General features: G+C 42.0%; 1 protein-coding gene across 1 annotated transcript in view; it reads right to left on the minus strand.

Annotated features, from left to right (window-relative positions):
* ELK3 (ETS transcription factor ELK3) overlaps positions 1–13,954 on the minus strand; it is a 37,153-nt gene extending 23,199 nt beyond the window's left edge. The window contains exon 1 of the mRNA XM_005480693.4: positions 13,508–13,954. The gene's annotated coding sequence lies outside the window, so the exon portion shown is untranslated. The remainder of the gene's footprint in view (positions 1–13,507) is intronic.
* Between the last annotated feature and the right edge of the window lie 692 nt (positions 13,955–14,646).

Genomic DNA, 14,646 nt, shown 5'->3' on the forward strand with positions numbered 1-14,646 from the left:
CAGCTGATCATCAATTGCATGGTCCTACTCTTCTAACCACCCAACCTGAGGTGTGCAGGTCTGAGTCACACTGACTATTCACAGCTGTAACTACCTGTAACAGAAGCCTTGCTCTAAGTATATACGGTGAAGTAGAATCTCAGAATTTCTTGAATTTGGTAAACTGGTGTTAATCTCATTTCCATTCTGTAAAATGTGGTTTGCAGGGGGATAGTTGTAGGAGGATCCTCTGCCCGGACTCCTCTCTGAGAAGGAGTTTGGAAAGCAAAGGGGTCCCTTCTGCACCCCATGACTCAGAGGGAAGGCTTCTCTAATAAACTTTGTCTGAAGCTCCCATTCTGCCCACGGCAAATTCCCATTCTGCCCACAACAACAGAAAAATCTAAGATTCTGCAGTGACAGGATTTTATAACTGATACAAAATATTTAATTTCCAATCAGGCCAACAGATTTATTAACCTGCCTTTCTCAATGGGGACTGTTTTGAATTCCACAAGGCACTAACTGTCCCCTTGGGAGGACAGAATGGCCACACAGGGCTTAACCTGTGCCCCATTTGAGTGGTCAAGCAAGAGAATCATGATGACACAGATGTATTGGATTTATTAGAAGATATATAATTCAACCAAAAATCTGGTACCTGTATTAAAAGTCATAATAAATTGTGACTGTGAGGAGTTGGAGATCTTCAGAAAACATTATATTTCATTTATGTATTTTCCAAGCCTTTTGAATTTTTACTGACTCAAAGGGAATTCAGTGTCTTGCCTTACTTTGACAGAAAGGGTTGTTAGGATGTGGTCACTTCCTACAGTGACCACATTTCATTCAACTCTTTATTAATATTGAATAGTAATAATAAATATTCCTCTTACTTCTGTGCTCAGTACAAGATTTGAATGCAGAGCAATAAATAATACATGGAACCACACACTGAATTACATGGATTAGCAGAAAATAGTTTTTAAAAAACGCTTATTTAGATAGTCACATCTATCAATGGTACAGAATGAGAAACACAACCTATGTTAGAAACATATACCCTGTGTCATGGAAAGCCTAATCAAAATTCATACAGACAAAAGAGTCAATTTTTTAATCCATTAACTCTGACATATCTGATTTTGCCATCTTACCATTTTTTAAAATATTTATACAATGCATTTGACAGTCAAAGATGCTTTCTAAGCCATGAAACAAAATTTGCTAGTTTGACCTGACCTAGATAGCCTAGCCATTTTATTTTGTGATCACTTCCACTACTGCTCATGCAAATAATCATGGGCATAGTTAGAAGAAATTATACTTGGAAATGCTGTGTTAGACAGCAAAATGGTATTTCAGGACTGAGTTTTCTGAAAATCCATTTCTCTGGCAGCTGTGACAGGGAACCACACTGACACCATCTGCATTAGCAATTTACATTCCTTGCAACGTGCTTCCCCACACACAAACCCTAGCAACTGCATGATCAGTGTGATACACCATGACCTCCACACACCAAATTTTAAGTCTAGGTCTGATGCCAGAAGGCAGCAAATCAGAGTGTCTGTGCTGATAATTCTGCTCCTATTTCAACCAAACTGAGGGACTAACAGAAATGCCCAAACTTGGAGCAGCAGTGGAGTCAACACCATAAGCTCTCCCTGAAGAAGATAATGGAAATGGACAGAGACATCCATAGAGCAAAGTGTCCTGTCTGAGAGATGATATTCCTGTAAAGGGTCCACCCAAATTCCTCACTTAGGCAAGGGGCCTACATGCCAAATACTCTCTCCCCCTTTAGTATATGAAGACTGGCTCCAACCAGCATGAAAAAAACACTATGAAAACATTACACAAGTTGCACTAGAAATAGTTAAGATGTGATCATATATGTGCTGATGAGCTGCATAAACTTTTTCATTTTTTACCAAGACAATACATATGAAATTTCATGTGGTGATAAAATGTCAGTCAGTAAGATAGCATTAAGATCCAAAAATACATTTATTAACGTGCTGGGCAAATAAGCAAGGCATCTTTAGGTCAAAGTGGTGGAAAACCGGGAGGCTCAGAGACAAATCTAGCTAACCAAAATCTCAATATTGGAAAGATTTATGACATGAACTGTGAGATAAGCAGGATAGTCCTTGAAGCATCAAGTTTTGTAGGACTCTTGCATAGGAAAAGCCACATGTAAAAGGCAAAAAGCTGGAAAGCAGCTCTGTAGAAATTCAGGACTTCTGCAGAGGTCCTTAGCTTTCACACAACTATGTTACAGCGGTAACACAGCTCTGCTCTCCCAAGTAGTCCAGGTTTCCTACTTGGATTTTTTTCTCCATGTTAGCTCCCCTACAGCCTTTTCTGCTGATCCTGGACAATCAACATTGATTGAACAAGTTTTGAAGGCTAAAACTAGGAATCCCTCCAGGCATTAGGATCAAAACCAGTCCCTTTTGCTTTAGAGGGTCTGCAAAGGAACATCTGGGAGCCCGAGCTATAAACCAGGTCGGAGGATTTGGGGCACAGGAGGGACAGCTGAGTGGGACAGCCTGGCTGGGGTGCCCAGAGGCTGAATATAACCTGCTGGTGACCAATTAAATCAGGAAGACATAAAAGGTGTTCGCCAGCATTATGCCATGTAGGTAGTCACAGAAAGATGGTGATCAGACATGTACGTGAAAAGGATTAAGAGGCTGAGTCAGGGTAGGGAAATTAATTTCCCTTAGCAAATGAAGAAACTGCTGATTCCTTCTGTAGCCAAAGCAGCTGCAAAAGATCCAGCTCCTTTTTGTATGCCCCATCACAGCAGGCACGCACCTCCACTTACATTTCCCTTACAGGCACGTGGGTGCTTTTGCAAGCACACAGCATTTCTCAGTAACAGATGCCTTTTTTTACCATTTCAGCTACTCTGGAAAACGTGTGTACATTTTTTGTGCATCCATTTTCTGGTTTTGTATCCAGTTCTGCCCAGCACGTTTCTCTGAGCAGCGTGACGTGGGGCATTGTTAGTTTCTCATTCAAGTTAGCATTTGGCTTCCTTTATTTCTGCAGGTTGCAGCCAGGAAACTGGAAAATGGGCCACAGGAAACCTGGCCTCCTACATCTGTCCCAGTTTGTAATAGCAGCTCTGGTTTTATTTTTCTAAGTGTCTCAGGTTCATTTTAACCCTTGAGAGGACTGCTGCAATACCATGTGCAAGAATGTGACTGTTTTGCCATTATTTTTTAACCACTATTTCTCAACAATAGAAATTGAGATTTTTTTACTTAACTGAATTAATTTTAAAGTCCATTAATACTTAGAAAATAAACAGTTACAAATTAATTAAAAAAAAAACTTTTGCTGGAAATTGGCAAAATAATTTTATATGCAAATTCCATGCTATATAAAATATCAAAGAGTACAGACAGACAAAAATACAGAACAAGGTAGTGTCTATATATATCCTAAACACAGTTCTAAAGTGAATGTCAATATGAAAAGTTTAAGAGCTTATAAATCCTCTAGGACACTTTTTCTATTTTTCATTTTTTTCTATTTTTCATTTTTTATTAAAAATTGAAGTACACGTTTTTCTTCTAATTACAGAAGCAAGAGTGTCAGTCAACAAAAAGAACTTTCCTAAAATAATTTAAAAATTAGTTAGCCATAACATTTTTCACTGAAAATTCATCTGTGTAACTATGACTATATCATGAGAGGTTAAAGACAATTGCCAAATCTGCCCAAATGTTTGCTCAGAACTATTTGAAAGAAAAAGCTGAGTCAGTCCTAACACTTTATTTCTCAACAGAGATGCTTCAAGGGTGATAAATAGGATGTGGTTGGTGAGGAGTTAGTGATTCTGCCAGAAAAGAGAAAAAACAAATATCCATTTGTTTACTCAGAAAGCTTTCATATATTCATCAAAGGAGATTTTACTAGTAATTTAATTGGGCTTGAAAAAATAAGGTCTGAACTAAGTGTGTAAATATACCTGGTTTAATTTGAGGCAGAACTTTCTCTATTAAAGGTAATAAATCAAACTAGTGGTGCAACCCATACCCAGGACACTTTAGGGAACCAACTGTGTGTATGATACAGAATGCTGGTAATTTTTCCACATCCAGCAACCAGGACATTTCCTGTCAGAGCATCCTCCAAGTCCTTCCATTGTGTTGAAACTGCAAAAACTTTCTAAATCAGGACTTCCTCCTATTATATTTTAGAGGCGTCTTTCTGGGAAATGCAGATTCAAGCGAATAAAAAAAAAAAAAAAAAAAAAGGAATTCCTGCAGCACCACCCAGTGGAAACATTAGAGAAAGCCACAGGGGTGCCCCAGAGCAGCGCACACATTCCAATTTACTGCAAAACTACAGTAATATTGCCACACAAACACAGACTGGTTTAAGGATGTGCCAGAAAAACACAGAGTGTTTTGCAGGCGAATCTACTCAACAAAGTCATACAAGGTATGACTACTCTGCTACTCCAGCCTAACAGTCATCTTTTTACTCTAAATTGTAATTAAAAAGATTATTTACAGTAAAAGTTTACAAGGTCTCCTTGTCAAGCAAGGATACCCACTGTTATGGCCCAGCACGTTTAAAAAAAATAAACAGACTCCTGCGGTTAAAAGCAACACAAAAGGGACAGCAGCAAAATCTCGCAAAACATTAAGGGATAACATCAAGTTACACCACAGAGAAGAAAGTACTCACACATATGTCCAGTAATGCTTCAAGTAGGTACATTTGGTAATACAGTGTTTGCAGTTTTTAATTTTTTTACCTAAGTCAAAGAAAAGCGGAGGCAGATGTCCAAAGGAAGAAAGTTCTGCACTCTCCAACCTAATAAAACAAAGGACTGGTTGCCTGCCAAGCAGAGGTGTGATGACACCGCCTCTACAACACCAGTGTTTGCACATTTTCTGTAAGGATGCAGTTCAAGAAACAGTTTTAATCCCACTGGAGTAAAAGCCCTTAGCAGGAGGGAACATGGCTAGTTGCTTCCCTGTGAAGGCTTAAAAAATAACCTGCTCAATTATTTCTAAAGCTAGCCATAAACAAAACTACATAAATCTGTAATGGCTCCAACCCTTCACCTTGGGACAGCCACAAAATGAGTGCAGACTCCTCACACTGCTCTCTGTCTGCTCATGTGGTGCACATCTGTGGCACACTGGCAGCATGCTACACTGCAATCTGAGGGACTCCTGCTTTCAAAACCAGTCCTATATGTTTATTTTTCCCATATGACTTCCTCTTATATTTTTGTCGGCATCAGTAGGACACACATCATGATTACTTGAGTGTCCTGTATAAAATTTCTGATGTTTCCAGAGCTGAAGAAGGCAGAGGTTCCAACCTCCAAGAACAGCAGCTATTTTGAAAGTTTACTTAATATATCAAGACATGATTACTCCCAAATGTAAATGCTTTATCTGTATTCCCTTCTTTAAACGAAGTATTAAAATTTTCAATTTCGCAACAACAGACCAAATTCTTTGTAATTATTCAGTGGCTCTAATATGTTAAATTGTGTACTATTACTATCTGCTGTCTCAAATGCTGCCTTAATACATTTCATATTCAGATGTTTAAACTGATCTTCCCCTTGCCACTGATTTTTCCTAGACTGAAACTCAGATAAAAAAGCAGGTCTTTTTCATGCTGTGAGCAGAGAGGAAACTGGCCAAAAGGACAGGAAACAGCCCTTGGAGTTCTGTTAAGGAAAACCAAGGTGGCTGGCAATTTTCATGAAACCTGAAGCACAGCAAGATCACTGCAGCATAGACTGGTAGTCAGACTTGCCTTACCATGCAAACTGGATTTTCATTTTGCTGAATTAGCAAAATGAGCCATTTAACTATTAAATAACATTCAGGCTTACCTGCATATTGTCATGTTGCAAGGGGAGTCAGTTATAGCATTATACCAAAAATGGTGTAAACAATTCAGCAGATGGTAACCTACAAATATGGAACCATTTTACTCAGACAGTCTCTTCCCAAAACATTAGCTCTATTGCAGTAGGTTTTGGAGCACAAGCCAATGTAAGTTCCTTAGCCATAAAAAAAAAGAGCAACGAGTCACAGCACTAGTCAAGGTCTGTACTTTTATTATCTCATAGTAAAAACATAAATTAATAATTATTCTTACACATAAAAATCTCAAAGATCTGCTATTCTTCTCAGTGCTAATCAAAGTTCTGTGTGTTTATCATGCACTAAGTTAAACCAAAACCCAACTGAAATATTTTAATCTCCTGACATTATTCACTTGCCTACTACACCAACAAGGACCTACATGTTTCACCTAACTTCATTGGTTAAACACTGGGATACCCCACAGAATGCATCGTGGAATACATGAGATCTCAGCCAGGAGAAGAGCTGTTTGTCACTGCACTGTGTCCTGTGTGCTTAAACTAATTCCCACAGCTGCTGCAAACTATGAATGAGAGAGAAATGAGAGAGTATTCCAATGACTACAGCAAACTTTGCTGTATGCAGAGTGCTCAGATTGCACACGTTTAGAAGTGACACCGATGCACCAAGTGGTTTGTCAATGTCTGCTGCTCAGGATAAGTAACAGCCACTGTTTTGACTTGTATCCTGTCCTATTGAATCATGTGTCCTATTGAATTCTGTATAAAATTACACATTTAAGTAAAATGCAAAGACTCTAGTCCCTCTTCTCAATTTGGATGAGACGGCGCAGTCAGCATTGTTGCGCCCTGCTCCCAGGGAATCCAACTGCTCTGTTCTGTGAGGGTTTTTATCACTGAAGGGGCAGTGCTGAAGGAGTGCTGCAGCCATACTTTCTATGCCAGCCCTATTCCACACTCACAGTTTGCTGAGCTGACCACACACGCCACTTGCTCTGAGTCTGCTCTGAGTCACCAGACTTCACAGAGGTCTATATCCAGAATCCAAACCCACATTCCCATCTCAGCTATGTTAGTGTAGCATGGAAGAAATTCTCTGAAGGTAGTCAACTATCTCCAGATCTAACTAACTGAGCTGCAAAAGGAATTTGTTCTTATTTTCTAGATGCTTTTAAAAGATTGCTTCTTCACATGAATTACTGTTAATTGCTGGGAGGAGATAATGGTGGTACTTCAGTCTATAAATTTTTTTGTTTATGCTGTATTGTGACTTGATACAGCAAAGGCCACTCAACACTACCGCAACATAAACATTTAAAAACAACAGCACACATTAGCTTCCTTCTCAAAAAGCCTAAACTGAAACACATCTGATCAATTTTCATTTAAAAAAACAACAACAAAAAGGAGAAATATACAGAGACAGTAAAGAAGTGCTGTCACCACATTAGAGGCAAATGGATGTGAAATAGAAATCTGTTTTCCAGATGAACTATCAGCTGTGTTGCAAAATAAGGATGGGAAACTTATAGGAGGACATTTGATTGAAAACATTTAGATCCTTTAGATGAAGGATATAATCCAAGTCCACCCTTTTGTGTACAACTGCTAAAGCATCTTTTACACAAACATTTTTGCTCGTTCACTAATGTTTTCAGAAAAGCGCCATTTTGTAAAATAGTAATGGGACTTTGGATTTAATACTTAGGTTAGAGCCTAGAAAATCTTTACCAATTTTACATGACCGGTAATATTCATAAAAATTCTGTATTATTCATTACATAATTTAATAACTTTGAAAAATAAAAGACAATGTGTAAGACATGAGTTTTCCCCTTATGGTACTTCGAATGATCTTCATGTTAGGAGCCACAAAATAAGAAAATTGTATACTTTAAAGCTCAAAAAACTAAGACAGTATTGCTTGCACAAGAGCCAAAACACATTAACATGTAGTAAACATGGTATTTGCAAAGATCATTCAAGTTACATTCTGAATCTTCAAATATTGGGTAGTAAATGGGAAAGCAGAGACACAGACATGATTGAGTGACTCTCTGAAATAGGTCAGGGGGAAGCCATGGAATGGGCAGTATTACTCACACAGTACATCCTGACACTGCAAAATTCAGAGCTATGAAAGACTAGGAGGACCCTTCACAGAGTAAGCAAGAGCCACTGCTGTGCCTTAGTTACATTTAACATGCACCCAGTCTCAGTGCATTAATAGAAGTGCTGGCCCACTCAAAAGTAAATACATGCCTAAGTGCTCTAAAAGATCAAAACAAAGTCAGTTTGTGGCTTCCTACAGAGACTCTTGTCCTGAAGATCCTGAGCTGTACCTAACTGCTCAGATGTGGACAGATCACACGCTGCAGTCTTCAAAAACCTTTCTTTACATAGTTGATTGATATTTATCTCAAAAGTCCATCGGTGTCCTGTCTATAACTGCCACCATACACTTGAACAGTTTTCAACACTCGGCCCTTGCATGTGGGGTCAGTGGACCTTCCTCCTGACAGTGAGGCTGAAGCACTGCAGCACCACCACTGCGGGCACAACTGCTTAGAAACAATTATGGATCCACAGATACAACAAGGACAAACCCCACTGCTGTAGGCAGCAATCACAGCAATGCCACTTGAGCAAGCAGCCAAAAATCAGACACGGTGTTGAGAACTCCATAACAGTAAAAAAATCCCTTATCATTTTCAGCTGAGTTGTACCTGCCTAGGCCATGGCAAAATTGGCCTCCTATATTCTTAGCTGCCATATAACTTTAAAATATTACTTAAATATTTAATTGTCTGGTATAATATGAGATACCGCCCAGGAATCGCACCTATCAAGCAGACCGACAGCTCCAGGGTACGTTCTGGTAGTGCAAAAAAACTACCACAGTATTCATAAAAAATAAAAATGCAGAACTGAATATACAGTTAGTAACTGGCATTGAATTAGCTGCCAAGAAGTGTCTTTGTGATATTTTTGTACCCATGCTCATTGGCAAGTGTTTTCTTTAGTTCTTGCTTTTGGAAAAGCTGAAAGTCTCCTTCAAAGAGCTTTTAAATTAAAATCCACTCTTAACAACAAACCCGTAAGAACCTGAAATGCGATACAATTGCTGGCACATAAAATCACAATGCGTCAAAGAAAGTTTTAAGGACAAAGATGAATTTATTTTTCTGAAGTGCACAGCTGAGAGGCACTTTGTGCTTCATCTGCTTTATTTCCATCCATGCAGCCTTGTATTTTGTGGTGCAGTGAGATGGACTTCCTGTGCCTACACCTTGACATTCTCCTCAAAATCATGACTAAATCTTTAATCACTCATTCTTCAACATGAGAATGAATGTATTTGGTCATTCAAGAGCTCTTAACAGCCTCCAGAATCCTCACTGATTCATTTAACAAGCCACAGATGAAGTAAACATCTGTGTAATGATTCAAGACGATGAGATTCCCCATTGTGGGGAACACCGAGGAGAAGGCCAGGGTGAATCAATCCAAGGATACAAGGCGACTTCCATAGGCCCGTCAGGACAGCCTGTGGCATGAGCCACTGGGTGTGGTCCCCGAGCACAGACAGCAGCTCCAAACCAACAGCGCTCTGAAACTGGCCCAGGATAACTGTCCTATAATCAGTGCACAGCTCCAAAATTGATTCCAGCAGCAGCACCAGTGCATGGGAGCTATCTCCACCAGAAGAATGCCATGGACTGATAAATCACCTCATTGCACAAAGGAGCTCAACCTGGCATATCTTTATAGGAAGTACTAGCTCATTTATCAGTTCTTTATTATCTTAGATTATTTAGCATTATGACAGAGAACCACTCAGAGAGATAATGGTAACTACATGAACTTACAAATATTAAATGATGTCACCAACTCACTAGTTAAAATCCTTTTTAAGAAATACATGCATCACAAGTAACTATGTGTTGGTGCTCCCACCCTTATCATGCACTCCCTTATCTTTAGTAGCCAAATGTCTGTTTATTTTGATACCTATTTCTGTCTTCTGAAGCAACATTGTTGTGATGTGACTGCATTCCCAAGGCTAAGATTTGTATTTTCTGTACAGCTCAAGGACCTCCATGTCTGTGTTGCACACAGCTACCTTCCTACATGCAAATATATGAGCCTCAGAGCAAGCAGCAAGCTCTGTGCACCTTGGTGAACATGAAAATTTACTTTCATTCTGTGCTAAGTCTTTCAGAACCAGTTTTTGACCAATATTTGTGTTCACTTGACCAATAATAGCTGCCTCTAAGAATAACTCTGTCATGAATACCTCCATCCCAAAAAGGGCACTACAAAAAGAAGGCAAAGTTTACATAATTAGATTTTATGCACAGCAAATGGGAAATACTTCAGTCTTTGGAGTGATATACTTGATTTCTTCCTATGGCTTAAGTTTAATGAGATAACATTAAGTAGCAGGAGCAAAGAACCACTGTGAATCAGTAAGCACTGAGAACCACTTATGAATAAAACAAAATACACTTTTGTTTTTACATATGGAAGTGTCCATGTGTGTGGTGTGTTATAAACAGTTACAAGGAAGGCTGAAACTGAGTTTCTCCCCTGAGATTGAGTTGCTTATTTCAGCTGTTGCATCTAGGTGGAGACGGTGATATCAGAAAGGATATAAAACAGTGGGTTTTTTTCTTTTTAGGAACAACTCACAGAGTTGATTAGGAAAAATCAAGCTGTAAGCAATGATTGTAATACTGAGCAGACAATATATACTCCTAACACATTTTTAGACAGGTGAAGAATAAAATTGTATTTACAATAAAAGCACCTTTAATACTTTTTTTATTATTTGAGTGGAAACTATCATGCATTACATGATATCTGGTTTTTTTTTTTTTCTATTCTATTCAGAACTGTTGTATTTTTAACACATCTATAGATTACTCTCATTCAGCCTTTCAAATTCACAGAACACACAACACAAAGTACACTACTACTACATCTGTTTTCCTGAGGACATCAAAATGTTTTACACTTATCTCAAACAAACACAACACACAAAACATATATAGTGTGGATAAACTACATATATATATGTATTTAAGTATGTATAAATGTGTGTGCTTCATCTACTCTGATTCAGCCGACAGCACACGAAATTCCAGCAATATTTAACACAATAAGTGAACAATTTATTGTCCATACCTCAGAGAGAGATAGTGGGAGCCAGGAAACACTCCTCAGAAAGTTTTGGTGCTGTACACCACACCAACTGCTCCATAACATATTCAATGGGTTTTTGAACACTATGTCCAATATTGCAATTCTTTCTATAAAACTGAGAATTTTACAGAAGAAATAAACCTCCAAAACGGAAAAATAATCCCTTGCTTCCTGATGGCTGCATTTGATTGAGACAGAGATTAGGCATTGTCTGGTTTGTACACTATTCTAAAAATTCTTCACTGCCCCACTAGAAAATCAAGAGACATCTGTGTCTGGAGATTGTGTCACTAATCCACTAATAGAAGTCCTCTGTGAAATGATGTTAATGAAGAACTTTTCTGTGCCACTTGGACATAGGAAGTGCAGGAAACACTGCAGATCTTCTGAGGTAAACACGTGATATACTGCAAGTACTATTTTTTTGCATAATATTTGCAAATTAGTTTAATGCTATCACATGATAATTCAAGTAAGTAGCTTGGTGTTACGTCCTAATGCATACAATTTTATTCTCATTTATTGACATTTCCTTCAGCTAAAAAACACTTGCAAGCAATAATCCATTTTCTTTGTTTGCTCCAGACTTTTTTTTTCCGCAAAAAGTTGTTGCTTCTAATTTAAAGATTGGTGGGGCAGGGCAAAAATCTTTGTAATTCTGAACATAGGCTTCTTTCATGACCATTATGAAAGCAAATCATCATAAAGTAATTACACAAACCACTAAATCAAAACTGGTATGTATAAAATCACTTGAAAATAACATACGTAAAGCACCACCACAGGAAAGCTATGTGGGTGAATATATTTTTCAAACGTGGCCATCACCTCAGTATCTTGGCTCAAAATTTTTTAACTTTGCAATTACATGCAATTGTCAGACATGCACAGAACATGTTTATCATAACAGAGACATCTTGCTACCCCATTTATATGTTTCACCCTATGGAAATATTTATGCATAAATTCATCAGAAATAATTGAAAAGTCTGTATGAGCAAAATACAAGATGAATCACGGCTTTCGGCTTGAAATGAAATGCAATGATTGACTTTTGGAGTCCTCATGACCTAAAAGATGCTACATTATATAAAATTGTCATAGCACTACACTCCTAAGTAAATAAAGATGTAACTTGTCTCCCTTTCAACTGCAACGTTAGAAAGGCTGACAGGGCTTCACAAAACCCTCCTGTGTTAGGGAACGGAAACTCCTAATGAGATTAGTTGGTGTGTGTGCAGACATTACTTAGCCATGACTAAATGGGCTCTCTTCCTGCAGCCAGTGGAAAATTCAGGGAACTTTTTCCCCCTGCAGCATCAGAGTCCCTCTAACCTTCAGCAAAGCCAGATCCAACAACAACTCTCCACTTTCTCTCCCTTTCTCCCTCTCTCTTTTTTTTTTCCCTTCCCTTACAAACATTTTTTGTGTTTTTCTTTTTTTCAGTTGGTGGTGGAAACTATCCACGTCTGCCAAAGGGGTCGGGGGGCAGGGGGTGGCTAAGAAAAGAGGGTGGGGGGAGGTCCGGGGAAAAGGCAGAAGACTACAAAGGAAACTGTAAAAAGGAGCAAATACATAAACCTGAGAGGGAGAAAACCACAGAGTTTCTTTGTGAGCTGCAGTGACTCATTTTCAAGATGTTGTCTGCTGCCAGTTTCAAACCGGAAGCGCATGGCAATTAGTCTTGCTGTTTCCAGACAAGCCAGAAACTCTCCCGACACTTTTTTTTTTTTTCCCTTTTTTTAAAGCCCCTTCTGCAGTTTCTGCAGGAGCCTTCCCTTCCCTCCCCCCGCGCCCTCCGCGGCCCCGCTCGGCCTCGCAGCGCCGCCGGGGACCCCGCGGCGCCCCCGCCGCCCTGACAGGCACCGGGCGGCCCCCGAGCGCCGTGACCGGGATAACGCTGGGAGGGGGCGGCCCCCGGCACCGCCAGCCGGCACGGCACCGCGGGGAGCGGGACGCGGAACGCCCCGGCACCGCCGAGGGGCTGCGGGCGGAGCGGGGTCCCGGGGCTCCCCGCGACCCCCGGCGCCTCCTTCCCGGCCCTGCCGCTCCTCACCCTCCGGCATTTGCCCCCCGCACAAACACACACGGTCCGTGCCCTCACCTGCACCCGCATCTCCCGGGGGGCGGCGGGGCCCCCGGGGAAACCCTCACCGGGGCGGGGGCCCCTGCGGCGGCGGGAGCCCCCTCGGGCATCCCGGCCCGCGACTGCCGCCCCCCGCCCCGCTACCACCGCGCTGCCCGGGCCCGACCCCGGGGCAGGACCCCTGGGCTCCCCGGCCCCGTGCGGGGCTCCGAGCCCCCTCCCGCGGTGCCCGGCAGCCTCACCTCTCTCCCGCGGGCTGTCCCCGCTGCTGCCACCCCACCAGCGGCCTCCCCTTCTCCTGCCCGCAGCCCCCCAAACTTTGCGGGAGCCGGGGCGGACGCAGCAGCACTTGTACCTACCCAGCGGCTGAGGGACTTTTCCGCTCTCTCCTGGTAGTCTAGAGGGAGCTGAGTAAAATTCCCTGTTTCTCCATGCTGACAGTCTTCTGCAGGCTCTCTGTTGCTCTAGTAATGAGATCCTGATTTTGTTTTCCCTTTTTCCTTTTTTTCCCCCCTCGGGCCGGTGTGTGTGTCTGTGTGTGTGTGAGAGAGAGAGCGCTGCCCGTGAGAGGCAGCGAGCAGGAAGCCGGGGCAGGCAGACAGCGGCCCGGCTCACTTCCTCTCCCGCACTATTCCCCGGGCGGTTTGCAGTCTGTGTAAACAGCCTTTTCCTCCCCGCGCCCCTCGCTCTGGCCGCCGATGTGCAGCATGGCTGTAACACAAGACACACGCATAGTACAGCGGGCAGCGCCGACTCCGCCGGCTGGCCGGGAGCTCCGCGACTCCCCCGACCGCCACCCCTTCCTGTGCTACACCCCCAGGGAGGAGCTTCCCGCCGGCCGCCCCAGCTGCTCGGGCCAAAAGGCACCCGCGTTTCCCCGGGGAGCACCGGGGAGATGCTTATGAACCCCTTGGCCATCCCGGAGGATGGTGGCGGCTTTGGCCCGGCAGACACGGCCGCCTTGGTCCCACCGTGCTGGGGCTGGGGTCACCGTGGAGGGGAGCGTTGGGCACCTGCGGTGGGGTCACTGCGGGCTGAGGGGCTGGTGGGATGCAGTGCCTCGCTGGACACTCGCTGGCCACCTCCCAAACTGAACCTCGCAGGGACAGAAAAGTACAGAAGCCGTGCAACACGGTACAGCAACTTAAATCGAGGGAAATGGCATGTTAAAAATCAAGGAGCACTTAGCATCACGGAATAACAGTTTTATTTGGTTTGGAAGGGACCATTGACAGTTGTCCTGTCCAATTCCCTAGCAATGAGCAGGGACATAATCAGCTTGATCAAGTTGTTCAGAGCTACTGCGGCAACCTGACCATGAATGTTTCCAGGAATGCAGCGCCTCCACATCTCTGGAAAACCTGTGCCAGTGCCTTACCACTGTTATTGTAAAAACATCTTCCTTATATCCAGTCTGAACCTATGCTCTTTTAGTTTAAAATTATTTCCCCTTTTCCGATTGCAAATTATCAAACACAAGCACAAGGATCTTGCAGCT

This window comes from Zonotrichia albicollis, chromosome 4 (assembly GCF_047830755.1).
Source record: "Zonotrichia albicollis isolate bZonAlb1 chromosome 4, bZonAlb1.hap1, whole genome shotgun sequence".
NCBI classification, from domain to species: domain Eukaryota; kingdom Metazoa; phylum Chordata; class Aves; order Passeriformes; family Passerellidae; genus Zonotrichia; species Zonotrichia albicollis.